Below are 14,318 nucleotides of genomic sequence, written 5' to 3'. Positions count from 1 at the left end.
CCAGAAGCTCTCTCCTCAGCCCAGTCCCATCAGCCACTTCTTACCAGCCCTGTTCTCCAGATCCCTCACCAGCTTCATTGATTTTGGATATGCTCCAGCCCCTCAGTGTTCTTGGAGTGAGGACCCCAAAACTGAACCAAATTTGAGGTGCAGTCTTTACAGCTAAACATCAGGTTCTCTCCTGCATGGTGGTGTAGCACCTCTTGCAAAGGGACCTCAGCTGCTCTTGCAGCATTGTCAGCATTACAGCACCCATGGGAGTGAGAAGAGAGATGGACTTTCTCCCACTTCTGTGAAACCCCACAGCAGGAGAAAGACAACATCAAGGAGAGTATCTCATGCCACTTCCACCAGATAGGCTGGCTGAGGAAGTCATAACGATGGAAAAGACTTGGGGAAAAGAAGAGCTGATATCTGTGAGAGTACCTACCCCTCACCGCTTCTCAGCGGCTTTCTGCTCTCTGTGTCTTCTCCTGTAAAGTTCAGGAGATACTCTCAATGTGTTTGTGGGAGCTTGTTGTGCTGTTTTCAGAGCAGCACTTCAGCTGCAGAGCTGTAGGGTATCTGTAACACAGCAAGGGCAAACTGAATAGTCAGCAGCTTCAAAGGTCACCTTCCACAGAGCATTCTTTATTAGTGCAAACTCTTCACTGCCTTCACTCATTCTTCACTGATATCATCACAGCTGTTCCCTTCTCTTTCCATCCCTGTATTTAAGGTGTTTACAGGTCCACCTTTTGTTTTGGGCCTCAGATAGATGAAGACAGCTGGAGAGCTTTTATTCTAACAGAGGATGCTGCAAGCACCTCTGAGATATCTGTACTGAGCAGAACTCCATCTTCATATACACAGTCCTTCCAAGATCCATTCTGTTCATCCTCTGTGGAGCGCACAATGTCTTCATGGCTGGAAATCTTCAGGGTATGTTTTGTCCAGCATCCCTCATGGCCCATCACATACATGAATGTCTTGGCCATCATCTGCAGGACCAATTCTGACCTTGAGCCTTGAAGTCTGCCCCAAGCTTGTAAGGAGTGAAACCATAAAAGCTCTGGGAGGAAGGGAAAAATTCTCAAACACTGAAGCATTTTGAGAGCTCTGCAAATGTTTAGATCTAGACAAAAGAGAGATGTAGGAACAAAACCCATCTGTCAAGGGTCTAGTTGTAATATGCTTAGAATCTTTTGGTCCTAACAGCACCATGGCTAAGCTACACAGGACCATGAATGAAGTCCTTCAATCTTATCCTTTCAGCAGAAGCACCTCCCTCTGGGTAAGAATGATTGGACAGATTGGGTCATATCTGATGACTTAAAGTGGCTGCACTGGCCTGAGGACAGGGCTGGGGGCAGTTGTGAGTGGAACAGAACATCCAGGCCATCTCATCTCCTTATGAGGTAAGGGGGAAATTGAATTCCCGTAGGAAATGGGAGCAAAACAAAGGAGCCAAAAACTCTGAGCATCATTCGATGATGCTAAAGGGCAGCTCCATGTCTCCTTCTGCAGGGCACAGTTGTGCTTGGCTTCACTTTGTCTCCAAAAGGCTTTGACACATGCTGTGGCTAAAGCCTATGCTGAGCCAGTCCTGAGGATGTGGAGACAATCAATTCAGCTGCTTCAGGCAAGGAAACTTCTGCTCTGATCCACAGTTTTAGAAGATTTGGGGGTTTTGGCATTAGTAAGCAGTTCCTAGAGAGAAAATGGAACAGTCTCATTGCTTTTGTCTTCTCCCAGGAGATCTCTGAGTTAGGAAAGTCAGTTAATAAAAGCAAGCAGCAAAACAGCTAAAACAGGAGGAAGATTTTTACCATCTTTAGCTCTGACATCACCACTGTGTTTGCTCATCCTGATTGTCCTGACATTGGAACTGAGCAGCAGAGGCTGCAGGAGGAAGGTCTAACTAGTAGAAGGTTAAGAAAACTCAGGATAGGGAGGGGGTGAGCATAAGGCAGTTTACTCACACGGAATACTGAAGAGCTTCCTGTACTTGGCTGTCATGCTGTGAGCTCACCGAGTGGTGCAAGCATTGCCTGAGAAAGACACAGGAAGGCTGCTTCCCTGTGCTCAGCTATGCTCCCCAACACCACAGGCTACAGCCTTGCTGGCTGGCTTCTGATGATGGGAAATGGCATCGTGCCCTTACACCTTCCACTCATGTTGCAGTTTCCTACTGCCTCTGGTGGTGCTGAGCCTTTGACCTGTGCTTTTTCCTTCTTGGTCCTCCTCAGCCACATTTGTCCACCACCTCCCCATACCTTCACCCATTATCTGAATGGAGGAACGTGAACATGAAGCTCACTCCCAGGGAGGAATGTGCTCATGAAGCTCTGTCACCAGGGGGCCACTGACTTTACCCAATCCCACAGTCTCAGCCCCACGGTGTGAGCTCCTTGTCTCTAAGTCACTGCAGCATTAGCTCATTTTTGAGCACTTCTCTCTCATCACTCATTTTCTCATCCCATTCTTCAATTCCCTGCAGCTTGGCCTGTTCAGAGTTGTTCTTTACTCCATGAATTAACCTCTCTGTCACCATAGGTTATTGAATGCAGTCACCCACTCTCAGGAGGTATTGTGAGCCCTCCTCCAAAGCTACCTGTGCTGGGGAGGTCACAAAGCCACTGGACACAGGCAGCCTGCTGCTTGTTACATTGGTGTGCATTTGCATTCTCCAAGCATGTGATATAAAGGCAACTTTTTTTGGAGCAGAAGCTCTCCATTTGTCAGAGAGATACATGGACTCCGGAGTGGTAGTCAAGTATTTATGAATCTCTACGTGATACTAAATTAGTACGATGGCCATTTATCAGCCTGACATCTCCTAATCTAAGAGGATCAAGAGGCAAAGGGAAGAAAAAAGGCTGCTAAGTTTTTCCCTAAGTTGCAGTATTTGTGTCTGGACCATAAAGATTTCACAGCTCTTTCACAGCCTGGCTGTGCTGTTCTGACAGACATCCAGTGCAGGGTATTGCAAGCCCTGAACCATGAGTCACTGCAATTTTCAGATCCTGAACCTCTGGTTTTACTGCATCAAAGCTGTTCAGAACAAAAAGTCCTGGCTCAGGAGGTCTGGCCCTGCATTTTGATATCTGCAGCAGGATGCACTCCACTAATCAACTGCAAAGGGCAAGGAGGATTTGAGGAGACCCTGGTGTTGTCTTAGAATAAATAATCCCCTCAGCTGCCACTGTTTATCAGAGGATGGAGCACAAACTGAAAGCAAGCAACAAGGCTATAGAATAACATGTTAAAGAGGCAGGAACCCTCTCCAGCATCAGGCAGCATCCACACACGAGTCTCAAGGGAACTCAAGGACAAAATAACTATGGTATGCAACCACTGTCTTAAAACTGCCAGGGTTTCTGGTTGATAACAGTAGGTCTGAAAGGCCAAAGCTTTCAGACCTTCATAGGGAACTGGCTAAAGTTAATACGCTGGGGAAAAGTCAGTGCAGCTTTATTCAGGGGAAGTCAAACAGCCCACAGTCACGTCCCAGAGGAGAACTGTTTGATTTGTTCCACTTGTAGTCTGAGGAGCACACAGTGAGGTCCCTAGGAAGAGGGGTGAAGATCCTTATGTGGATGAATATGTTGCTGAAAGGAAGGACAGTGCTGAGTGTGGTGGAGGGTCACATACAGGCCCCAAATGACCGTATTTACAGATTTATTCATGCCCAGACATGTTGTGCGTGTGTGTGTGTGTGTGTGTGTGTGTGTGTCCCAGCGAAAGGTGTTACCCTGCCCAAACCCGGGGAAAACAAGTTAAGGGGGACAAAGGAGCACAATAAGACTGGTGCTTTCGAGTCTGGGCTGCCTGCTTGAAGATTGAAGTAAACACATTATGTAAGCTCACCGCCTAGGATGGGAATCCACCTGAGCCCCCTCCATATTTGGGGGTACCGGACCCCCGGATTTCATCTTATTTGGTATGTTTTGGCCTGCTGCCAGACCCTTATTGGACAGAATTGTGGCCAAGGACCATCAATCTCGGGGTCATACCTCATAAAAAGGGACAATTCAGTGTTCCTGCCACCTCTCCCCTCCTCCACCCACTGCTTCTAGTTGCTTTGCCGTTTTGGGGACCACCACCGCTGCATGATTCTGACCCACGGCGCTTCGCATCGGCCCAGGGAAAATTCAACTAAGGCTCTCCTGGCCAGCTGCCACCCCAGCCCATCGCTCCCAGCCCGGCCGTGCCCGTGGAGATTCCTCAGACAGTGCACCCCAGTGTAATATTTGAACTATTCAGACCCATGAGGGTTAACAACGTGGCTTTGCAAGAAGAGCCTCCACTCCTTACTGGACCAGGAGGGGAACACTATAACTGATGATGTAGAAAAGGCTGAGATCTTGAATGCCTTCTTTGCCTCAGTTTTCAGCAGTAAGGAGGGAGGAGTTCAGGGCAAGTGGCCTCTTGAACTGGGGGATGGGGTCGGGGAGCAGTGTGTTCCCCTGGAAATTCATGAGGAATTAGTTCAGGACCTGCTGAGCCACCTGGACACCCACAAGTCCATGGGACCAGATGGGATCCATCCCAGGGTGCTGAGAGAGCTGGCAGCTGAGCTGGCCAAGCTGCTCTCCATCATTTTCCAGCAGTCCTGGCTCACCGGAGAGGTCCCAGGAGACTGGAAACTGCCAACATGGTCCCCATCCACAAGAAGGGTCGGATGGAGGAACCTGGGAACTACAGACCTGTCAGCCTGACCTCAGTGCCAGGGAAACTGATGGAGCAGGTTAGCTTGGGGGTGATAAGAGCGCACCTGAGGGATGGCAAAGGGCTCAGGTCCAGCCAGCATGGGTTTAGGAAGGGCAGATCCTGCCTCTCCAACCTGATCTCCTTCTACGATCAGGGGACCCTCTTGGTGGATGTGGGGAGGCCTGTGGATGTGGTCTGTCTGGACTTCAGCAAGGCCTTTGACACTGTCCCCCACAGCAAACTACTGGCTAAGCTGTCAGCCCATGTCTTGGATGGCAACACTCTGTGCTGGGTTAGGAACTGGCTAGAGGGCCGGACCCAGAGAGTGGTGGTGAATGGTGCCACATCCAGCTGGCAGCTGTCACTAGTGGTGTCCCTCAGGGATCAGTGCTGGGCCCCATCCTCTTTAACATCTTCATAGATGATCTGGATGAGGGCATGGAGTCAGTCATCAGCAAGTGTGCAGATGACACTAAGCTGGGGGCAGATGTGGCTGGGTTGGAAGGCAGAAGGGCTCTGCAGCGGGACCTTGACCACCTGGACAGATGGGCAGAGTCCAATGGGATGGGGTTCAATAGCTCCAAGTGCAGGGTGCTGCACTTTGGCCACAACAACCCCATGCAGAGACACAGGCTGGGGTCGGAGTGGCTGAGAGCAGCCAAACAGAGAGGGATCTGGGGATGCTGATTGATACCCGCCTGAACATGAGCCAGCAGTATGCCCAGGTGGCCAAGAGAGCCAGTGGCATCCTGGCCTGCATCAGGAATGGTGTGGCCAGCAGGAGCAGGGAGGTCATTCTGCCCCTGTACTCTGCACTGGTTAGACCACACCCTGAGTACTGTGTTCAGTTCTGGGCCCCCCAGTTTAAGAGGGACATTGAGATGCTTGAGCATGTCCAGAGAAGGGCGACGAGGCTGGGGAGAGGCCTTGAGCACAGCCCTACGAGGAGAGGCTGAGGGAGCTGGGGTTGGTTAGCGTGGAGAAGAGGAGGCTCAGGGGAGACCTCATTGCTGTCTACAACTACCTGAGGGGAGGTTGTGGCCAGGAGGAGGTTGCTCTCTTCTCTCAGGTGGCCAGCACCAGAACGAGAGGACACAGCCTCAGGCTGTGCCAGGGGAGATTTAGGCTGGAGGTGAGGAGAAAGTTCTTCACTGAGAGAGTCATTGGACACTGGAATGGGCTGCCCGGGGAGGTGGTGGAGTCGCCGTCCCTGGAGCTGTTCAAGGCAGGACTGGACCTGGCACTTGGTGCCATGGTCTGGCCTTGAGCTCTGTGGTAAAGGGTTGGACTTGATGATCTGTGAGGTCTCTTCCAACCCTGATGATACTGTGGTACTGTGATATATCTGGGACCACAGAGACTATGACTCCAGCCAGTGAGTAACTGAGCAATCTCAATTTAAACAAGCATAGACTTTCAGTAACTTTACTCGTGGCACCTTTACTTATGTCCCAAGACTCTCCATCAAAAATCTTTTCAAACCTCTACTAAATTTTCTGATTCTTGCTGTAAATAGATGTTCTGTAAAGTAATTTTGCAACTGCATACAGAGGACTTGTGTGGGGTGACTTTAGACAAGTTTCAGGGGTGGGGGGGTTCTATTTGTATATAATATTAAATTATTTAAACCCTTTTAAATTCGGCCTCTTATTTAGTCCCCCAAAACCCCAAACAAATCCCCTTCACAACACTGAGGAGTAAAGGCGCAGTGGAGAGAGGCCAGCAGGGAGCTGCCTGAGTATTTGTGCTGCTAGGCTTTCTCATAAACAGTCTGCAGAAGTGCTTGAGTGCTTAGGAAGCAGTTTGCTGCTGAAGCACCATTGCTCAGGGGACCAAGGAGAAAGAATTAGAGAAGCACAATGTGATAAAATGGGAGATAAAGTTTAAGGTAAATAAATGTAAAGTCAAGTGCATGGGGGGAAATACTAATTACACATCTCCAGCCATGGGCTCTGAGTTAATTTGTCATTTAGGAGGGAGGTAGTGAGATTATAGCAGCCAGTTCCATGAATACATCAGCTCAGTACACTAAAAAGCAAATCAAATTATAGAATTAATAGGACAAGAGAGGCCAGGTACATAAAAAATATGAATGTGATACCAGTAAATCCATTACAAACTTCTACATGAATGGTGTGTGCACCTCTGGTCCCTTCCATCTGAAACAGGAGAGCTGAAAAAGGTAGAGAAAAGCGCAACAGCATGGACGAGGTTGTGGGAGGGTTTCTGTATGAGTAGCAACTGGACATTCAGGAGATTTCAGAAGTGGAGATGATGATATGAAGCACAGGAACAAAGTGTGAAAGTGACAGGCTCAAAAAAGGACAAGGACAACACAGATAGGCAGTTTGGTAGGACAGCTCTCCTAGAAAGCATCAAGGGAGCTTCTGGACATGTTCCAGAGCACCATCCTTTGAGGTATGTATGGAGAAGATAGCCGAAGCAGGTTCCACAGTCACTTCAACACTCCCCATTCAACCTGCTCCCACAGGATCTGCTTAAATGCATTCTCAGAATTCAGTGAGACCTCAAATGGGGAAGGGGCAAAGCCTGAAACCACAGGTCTGGTGTCAGATAGAAAAAAAGGGAGGATCTTAAAGGAAGCAGAGGAGACAGAGGGCTATTTTTGCAATAAGAGAAGCAGGCTCATGTGCTTCTCCCAGGGTGCTTTACAAGAGAGGCGAGAAGAGGGAAAAAAACCAACTCTTTTTTCTCAAACCAGCCCATGGAAGGCTGCAGAGAGCAGGGATCACAAAATCATAGAATGGTTTTGGTTAGGAATTTTCATGGAAAGGTAGTCCAATCCCCATGCAGTGAGCATTTTCAACTAGAACTCCAAGCCCCAGGCAACCTGACATGAAATGGTTCTGGGGCTGGGCATCTCCCACCTCTCTGGGCAAGCTGAACCGGTGTCTCACCGCTCTCAGTGTAAAATATTTCTTCCTTCTGTTTAGTCAATGTCTAGGATGAGCAGTAGGATATTGATCCCCTCCCAGTCTTAGTGGCTGCTGCTGGGCAGCAGGATCTTGGGACAGATAGACTTCATACAATCCTGTGTCCTGGTTTATGACAGCCTGCTCCCACAAGAGATGGCAGGGAAAGTACCGCAAATAAGCCCTGTGTTGAGATAAGGAGTTTCATGAGATGATTCCATTTACAATTAACTCAGCCTGTTTGCAGGAAAGCAAAAGCAGCAGCAGACAGCAACCTCCACAGCCCCTAGCCCACAGCCAGCCCAGCAGGAAAGCACAGCACACCAAACCCCCAAACCAGAAGAAGCAACTGGAACAGGAAGCCTCTGATGGTACACTCTGAACTACAAGTCACTTGGCTCCAGCCAGCACTTCCATTTTGAAGCTCTGTCATGACCCTGTTGTCCTGTGTCAGCCCTGGCCAGCAATGGAGGTCATGCTAAGATTCAAATAGTTCCCTTGATGGAAACAAAGGCAAATTGAGACCAAACAGCTGAGGTATTGGGTTTGATTGGCCCAGAGCAGAGGGAAAATGGGAAGGAAAAGGACAAGGAGAAAGAAAAATAGAGAGTTGAAGAGCAAAGGAAGAGACATCAACATTCTGTGAATCCAGCTCAAAACATCACCCAGAAACAGCCCCAAGTTCTTTGCAGCAGACACACACTTCAGGAAGCCCTCCCTGACAGCAGCAGTAATGGAACGGTGCAGAGCTGGTGCAGAGCTGCCACCAGAGGCAGGAGTCCAGGCTGAATAGGCAGTGTAAGGTGGAGCAGTGCTGGGAGCCGGGGGGCTGGATGCTGTGGAGCTGTGGGGCAGTGTGGAGCTGTGGGGCAGTGTGGAGCAGAGGACAGGCTGTACCTACCCTGCCAAGTACAGCCATGAGGCCCCCTACTCACAGGTGGCTGTCCAGAAGTTGCCAGTTCTGGAGCCCCCAACACAAGAAGGACATGGAACTGTTGGAGTGAGTTCAGAGGAAGCCACAAAGATGCTTAGAGGGCTGCAGCAGCTCTGCTATGAGGACATGCTACAAGAGTTGGGCCTCTGCAGTCTGGAGAAGAGAAGGCTTTGAGGAAACCTTGGAGTGGCCTTTCAGTATCTGAAGGGGGCTAGAGGAGGGCTGGGGAGTGACTATTGACAAGGTCTGGGAATGACAGAAGGAGGAGGAATGGGTTTGAACTGGCAGATGGGAGATTGAAACTAGATGTGAGGAAGAAGTTCTTTAGAGTGAGGGAAGTGAGACACTGGCACAGGTTGCCCAAGGAGGTTGTAGCAACTGCCTCCCTGGAGGTGTTCAAGGCCAGGTTGGATGAGGCCTCGAGTGACCTGTTCTAGTGGCTTGTAACTGGATGATCTTTGAGGATCCTCCAACCTAAACTATTCTATGATTCCCCTATCAGGCCCTGTGAGGCAGGGGCAGTGCCTCCAGAGCTGTGCAGAGTGCAGTGCACCCGATGGCCTGTCAGTGGTGCTGTTGCAGCTTTTAAACCATCACATCACACCCTGTGTGAGACAAGGAAGCAAGGGGGATCTCAGAAGCTGTCATGAGATCAACGTGTTGAGTACCAGCAGCAGATCCAGCTCAGCCCCTGACCCTTTGCACAGCCATTTCTGCTCTTCTCCTTTTCCTCCTGGTGCAGCAGTGAAGCTCTCAGTGATCAGCAGGGACAGGAGAGCAGAAGTGTCTGGGGCTGGCAGTGCTCACAGCACTGGACCACAGCAGACAGTCAGCATTGGCATGAACATTGGCTCCACTGTGTGCAGTGAAGCTCTTCTATACATGTTCAAATGGCAGGGCTGCAGGGCTGGAGACCTGCTCCCAAGCTCTTCTGGCCAGAGCTCTGGAGGGATGCAGCCCTGCTGTCAGCAGATATCCTGTAGAGCCATGGGGTGGGTGGCATGCTTGGGCAAGCTAATCTCTGTAAATCACACAAGGACCTTCAGAGCAAAGCAGTCCATTGTACACAGGGTTACCTGTTGATGCAAAGGGCTGTGCAGCTGTGCTGCAAGACTTCTCCTTTGCAATCCCTTATCTATTGAGTTGGGATAATTGGGAAATGAGAGATCAGAGAATTGTGTCTGCTTAGGCTCGTGCACTCTTCCAGTCACAGAGTGGCCTTGAGCTGATGCCAGGTTGTTAGTTGCTCCTTCCACAATTGTGACATAACAAGTTGTGTTCTCTTGTCTGACATTGATGTCTTCAGCAATGACAGATGTAATTCCCTGGACTCTGACCTTTGCTGGAAAAGGCCTGAGAGACACTAATGAAGGTGGTCATTGTCTGTTATCCATGTTCAAAGCCTGTTGGAATATGACAGTCTTCAAAGAGGGGACCACATCTTCACACCACACACAATCCAGGCATGCTGGGAGCCTTCCAGGGAGAAATAGTGATTAAATAGCAAACTAAAGTAGTTTTAAACATTTATTTTTTCCTGCAGCAGTCAGGAGCCTGTGCTGTCAGAAGGATGTCTCAGGAAAAAGGGCAAACAGCAGCTGAGCTCCCCATCCAAATGGGCAGTGAAATCGTTATCTCTGAGCAGCCTCTGATACTCCTGGATGCTCTCAGCCAGTGACCTTTTCAGCATGCTGCTCCCTGTCTGGACAATGAGCTGCCTCCACACAGCACAGCTTCACTGCTCCTCCGGGTTACCAACCTCTGACTTTGCCCTGGGTGGTGTATCCTCTGCCATGATGGCTGCAGAGTTCTCTTTGCCCCACTGAGTGATACTTAGTCTGATCTTTCAGCTAGGAAGGCTTTGGTCTGCTGCAGGCCGTGTCGCCTGCTATCCACTGCTTGCCACTAAACAGGCCCATAAACCAACATGGTTGGGGCCTGCCGCCTTGGTCTTCTGAACGATTCCATTTGAATTATGCAGAGGCCGTTTATTGATCATGTTAGCCTGAATCTATCCACTCAGCCAGTGGAGCACAGGCCTACACATTAGCATAATTAGTCAGGGACGACCCACCACATATGCATAAGTCCACGCCTTGTTGTCCTCGTTAGCGAGGTCTGTTATCTACCCCTTCTGAGACAAGGTGTCCAGCTGCATGTGAGAACCAAGGTCTGTTATTACAAGGACCTGCCTGTTGTCTCTTCTCTTCGCTCTGTTCCCACATCTCTCCTGCACCTGCACCCCATAACTCTTCTGCATTCTGCATTCCCACATTAGTCGTCCTCTCAGTTCCTATCTCAGAGCAGGAGGTAGGATATGAAGTCAGAAGAGACCTCCTAAAGTCTCTCATTTGACTTCTGGTCAAAGCAGGGCCAACATCAGGTTGCTTGTGGGAATGCAATGTGAGAAGGAATAATAATAAGCAAACGCTGACCTTGCTTCCCACAGCTGGCTACCTTATCTAAGGAAGCACAGTTAAGTGGACATCTCAATAATGAGAAAAACAAGGCGTGGTGTATGCAAAAGACTGGGTTGTTCTTGCCTAATTATGCTAATGTGTAGGTGTGTTCTCTGTGCTCAGGACTATATAATGAGAGTCAGAACGATCAATAAAGGTCTCTGGTAGAATTCACATTGAATCATGTGGAGTCCACATGGCATTGCTTTGATTACACTGATCTGTGTGAGCTTTGATCATGTTCTTCCGCAGCAGCAACAGGCAGCTGCTACATCTGGTGTCCAAACAGGGACAGGACCTTCCTCTAAAGGCTGTTATTCCCCAGGAGAGACTGTGCAGACAGCAGAAGAGGAAGCAGGAAGGCTGACTGAATTCAGTCTCTGCCCCAGAGACTGGTTAAGATGCGTGCAGGAAGTTGGCGAATCTCACCCTGATCAGGTGAGTGGTCGGGGGGAGAGGGGGTCCATGCTTGATGAAGAAGAAGCAGTGGTGAAAGATCCCCCCAAAATATTTTTCTCTCTATGAGAGGTGTATCTTACTACAGCCAGACATTGAAGGCTCTATTTTGCTGGGCAAAGGAGCAGTTTTTGATCACCAGGGTGGATGCAGCCTTTGAATTTGCCACCTGGGATACAATGGAAAGGCCCTGAAAAATTAAATAAACCAGGGCTCCAAAGAGGCTGTAAAACTCATTCTTCCAAGACGATTGATATTTGACACCCTGACATCTATGAAGGGTGATAGAATTGCTGCCGCATCAGCATTTGCAGCTCTCACTCCCAATGGGAGCAGTGAGACTTCCACTACTCAAATCCCCTTATCAATGACATTGCAACTGTTTCAAGTGCCTACTGTTCCTCTGCTGCCTGCTGCAGTAAAGAATCAATCAACCAAAAGGAAAGTGCAAAAAGCAGAGGGGAAAAAAAAGTGATCAAAACAAAAAACACCTCCATTCTTCTCTTCAAGATCGACCAACAGTGAACTGGATACCACCCCTCCAGTGAGTGCCTCCCCCCACCTCCTCCTCCAGTATCGACATCTTCAAGGGAAAGCTAGTCCCTGTATCCACCCTTGCTGCCCTCCATGCCTCCGACGTCAGTAGTTCACTCCCAAGAAGATGAATCTCCTGGGTTGAGAGACACACAGCTGAAAGACCTTCTTGGCAGACTCCAAAAGTTAGAGGCTAAGGACGAACCAGTGGAGAAAGTGGATGAGTATAATGCTGGTCACTTGCCAGCACCCCCCTTGCCCCTTCCATTAAATCCTACAATACCTGCCCCAATACCTGCCCCAGGGATGTGTCCCATGTCTCACAATGCCCCATTGCTTGGGGGAGGTATAGGCTGGATGTTAGGAGGAAGTTCTTGCCAGAGAGAGTGATTCGCCATTGGAACGGGCTGACCAGGGAGGTGATGGATTCACTATCCCTGAAGGTGTTCAAAACCAGACGAGGCACTTAGTGCCATGGTCTAGTTGACTGGATAGGGCTGAGTGATAGGTTGGATTGAATGATCTTGGAGGTCTCTTCCAACCTGGATGATTCTATGATTCTATGCCTCTATGGCTCAGGGGCTGTGGGACCTACTGATGGGGGCGATCCAGTTACTAGATGGAAAGGAATTATCAAGAATGCTCTTATTGAAGGTGAAATGCTCCCATCAGTGTTTCCTATGGTTATGAGGGCTCAGAGGGGAGGGCAATGGGTTGCATTAGACTAGAAAGCAATTCAAATGACTAAACAGACGATAACAACTTACGGGTTCCTGTCTCCATTTACTCAATCATTATGGCAGCATTTATTCACAGTTCTGTTATTAATGTCATACAATGTAAGAATGTTTGTAGATACCATACTTACTCCCTCTCAGCAATTACAATTTTACCACAAATGGTCAGAATTATGTGATAGTGCTGCAGCTACACCATGGCAGAACACAGACTCCTTATACAGAGTTCAGTCGCAAATGCTTCAGGGAGCTGGGCCATTTGCAAATGCAAACTTTCAAGCAGGCTTTCAAACAGAGAAAATTATCACAACAATTGGCACACAGAGCCTTGTTAACTGTTCATGATGCTTTGCTATCTATGTCCACCTTTACTAGCATTAGGCAGGGTGATGCTGAAAAATATATTTCATTACTCATATACGCAGCCTCCAGAGCACAGAGGGCCTAGCAGCAGGCAACAACAGAGAAGACCATTTGGTAGCACCTTCTTGGATGGGTCCACCGATTAACAGCTTTGAACAAGCATGTCTGTCACACTCATTTTTTCACCAGGCTGTGAAAATGCTTGTTAGACAATTCCAGATATCCAACAATGATATACAAGGCATTGTTAATTCCTGCTCAGATTGTCAACAAATGGGGTTTGATATGGGACTAGGAGTGAACCCCAGAGGCCTGTTATCCTTACAGGTCTGGCAAATGGATGTAACTCACATAGCAGAATTTTGACCATCAGCAATATGTTCATGTTTGTATTGTCACCTTCTCATTGGATATTTGGGCAACAGCACAAACTTGTGAAACAGCTCGACATATCATGAAACATTTGTATATGTGTTTTGCAGTCTTAGGTGTCCCACTACAAATCAAAACAGATAATGGTCCAGCCTATATCTCTCGAGCATTTAAGGACTTCTGTCAGAAGTGGGGCATTCAGCATGTCACTGGAATCCCTCATTCCCCCACTGGCTAAGCTATTGTGTAAAGGGCACATCAGACTGAAAAATATGCTCAATGAACAGAAAAGAGGGGAGTCTGGAAGTGCTCCAAATGAAAGATTAGGAAAAGCATTGTGTGTGTTGAACTATTTGCAATTAGCAGGTGATAGGCAGGAACTCCCAGTGGTAATACATAGGAGTCATCTATGTGGAGCAAATAAAAAAGCAGATACAAAAAGTCTTGTACAATATAAAGATTTAAATACAGGAGAATGGAAAGGTCCTGCAGAAGTGAAATGACTGGTCAAGGGTATATGTTTACTTAGAGGAGACAGTATCCAGCGGGTCCTGGCAAGATGGATCAAACCATGGAAACAGAGCAGGACTCACCATTGTGATGATAACCTTGTCATGGACAAATGTACAGGCTTTGCACAACAAAGGACACTTCCCCCCACTTCATCTCAGATCACAGAAAGGAATTTTCTGTTGAAAAAGACTCGAAGGCTTTGAATCGGCATGTGATCATAGCAGTCCGTTTCCCTCCATTCGAGATCTGAGGAGGCTGACTCTCAGTTCAGGTTTTTTTTCTTTTTTTTTTTGGGTTTTTCACCCAGCATGGCTTGACAGCCCCC

The sequence above is a fragment of the Pogoniulus pusillus genome, chromosome 30 (genome assembly GCF_015220805.1).
Source record: "Pogoniulus pusillus isolate bPogPus1 chromosome 30, bPogPus1.pri, whole genome shotgun sequence".
NCBI lineage: Eukaryota > Metazoa > Chordata > Aves > Piciformes > Lybiidae > Pogoniulus > Pogoniulus pusillus.
This window is presented reverse-complemented; position numbering follows the sequence as displayed.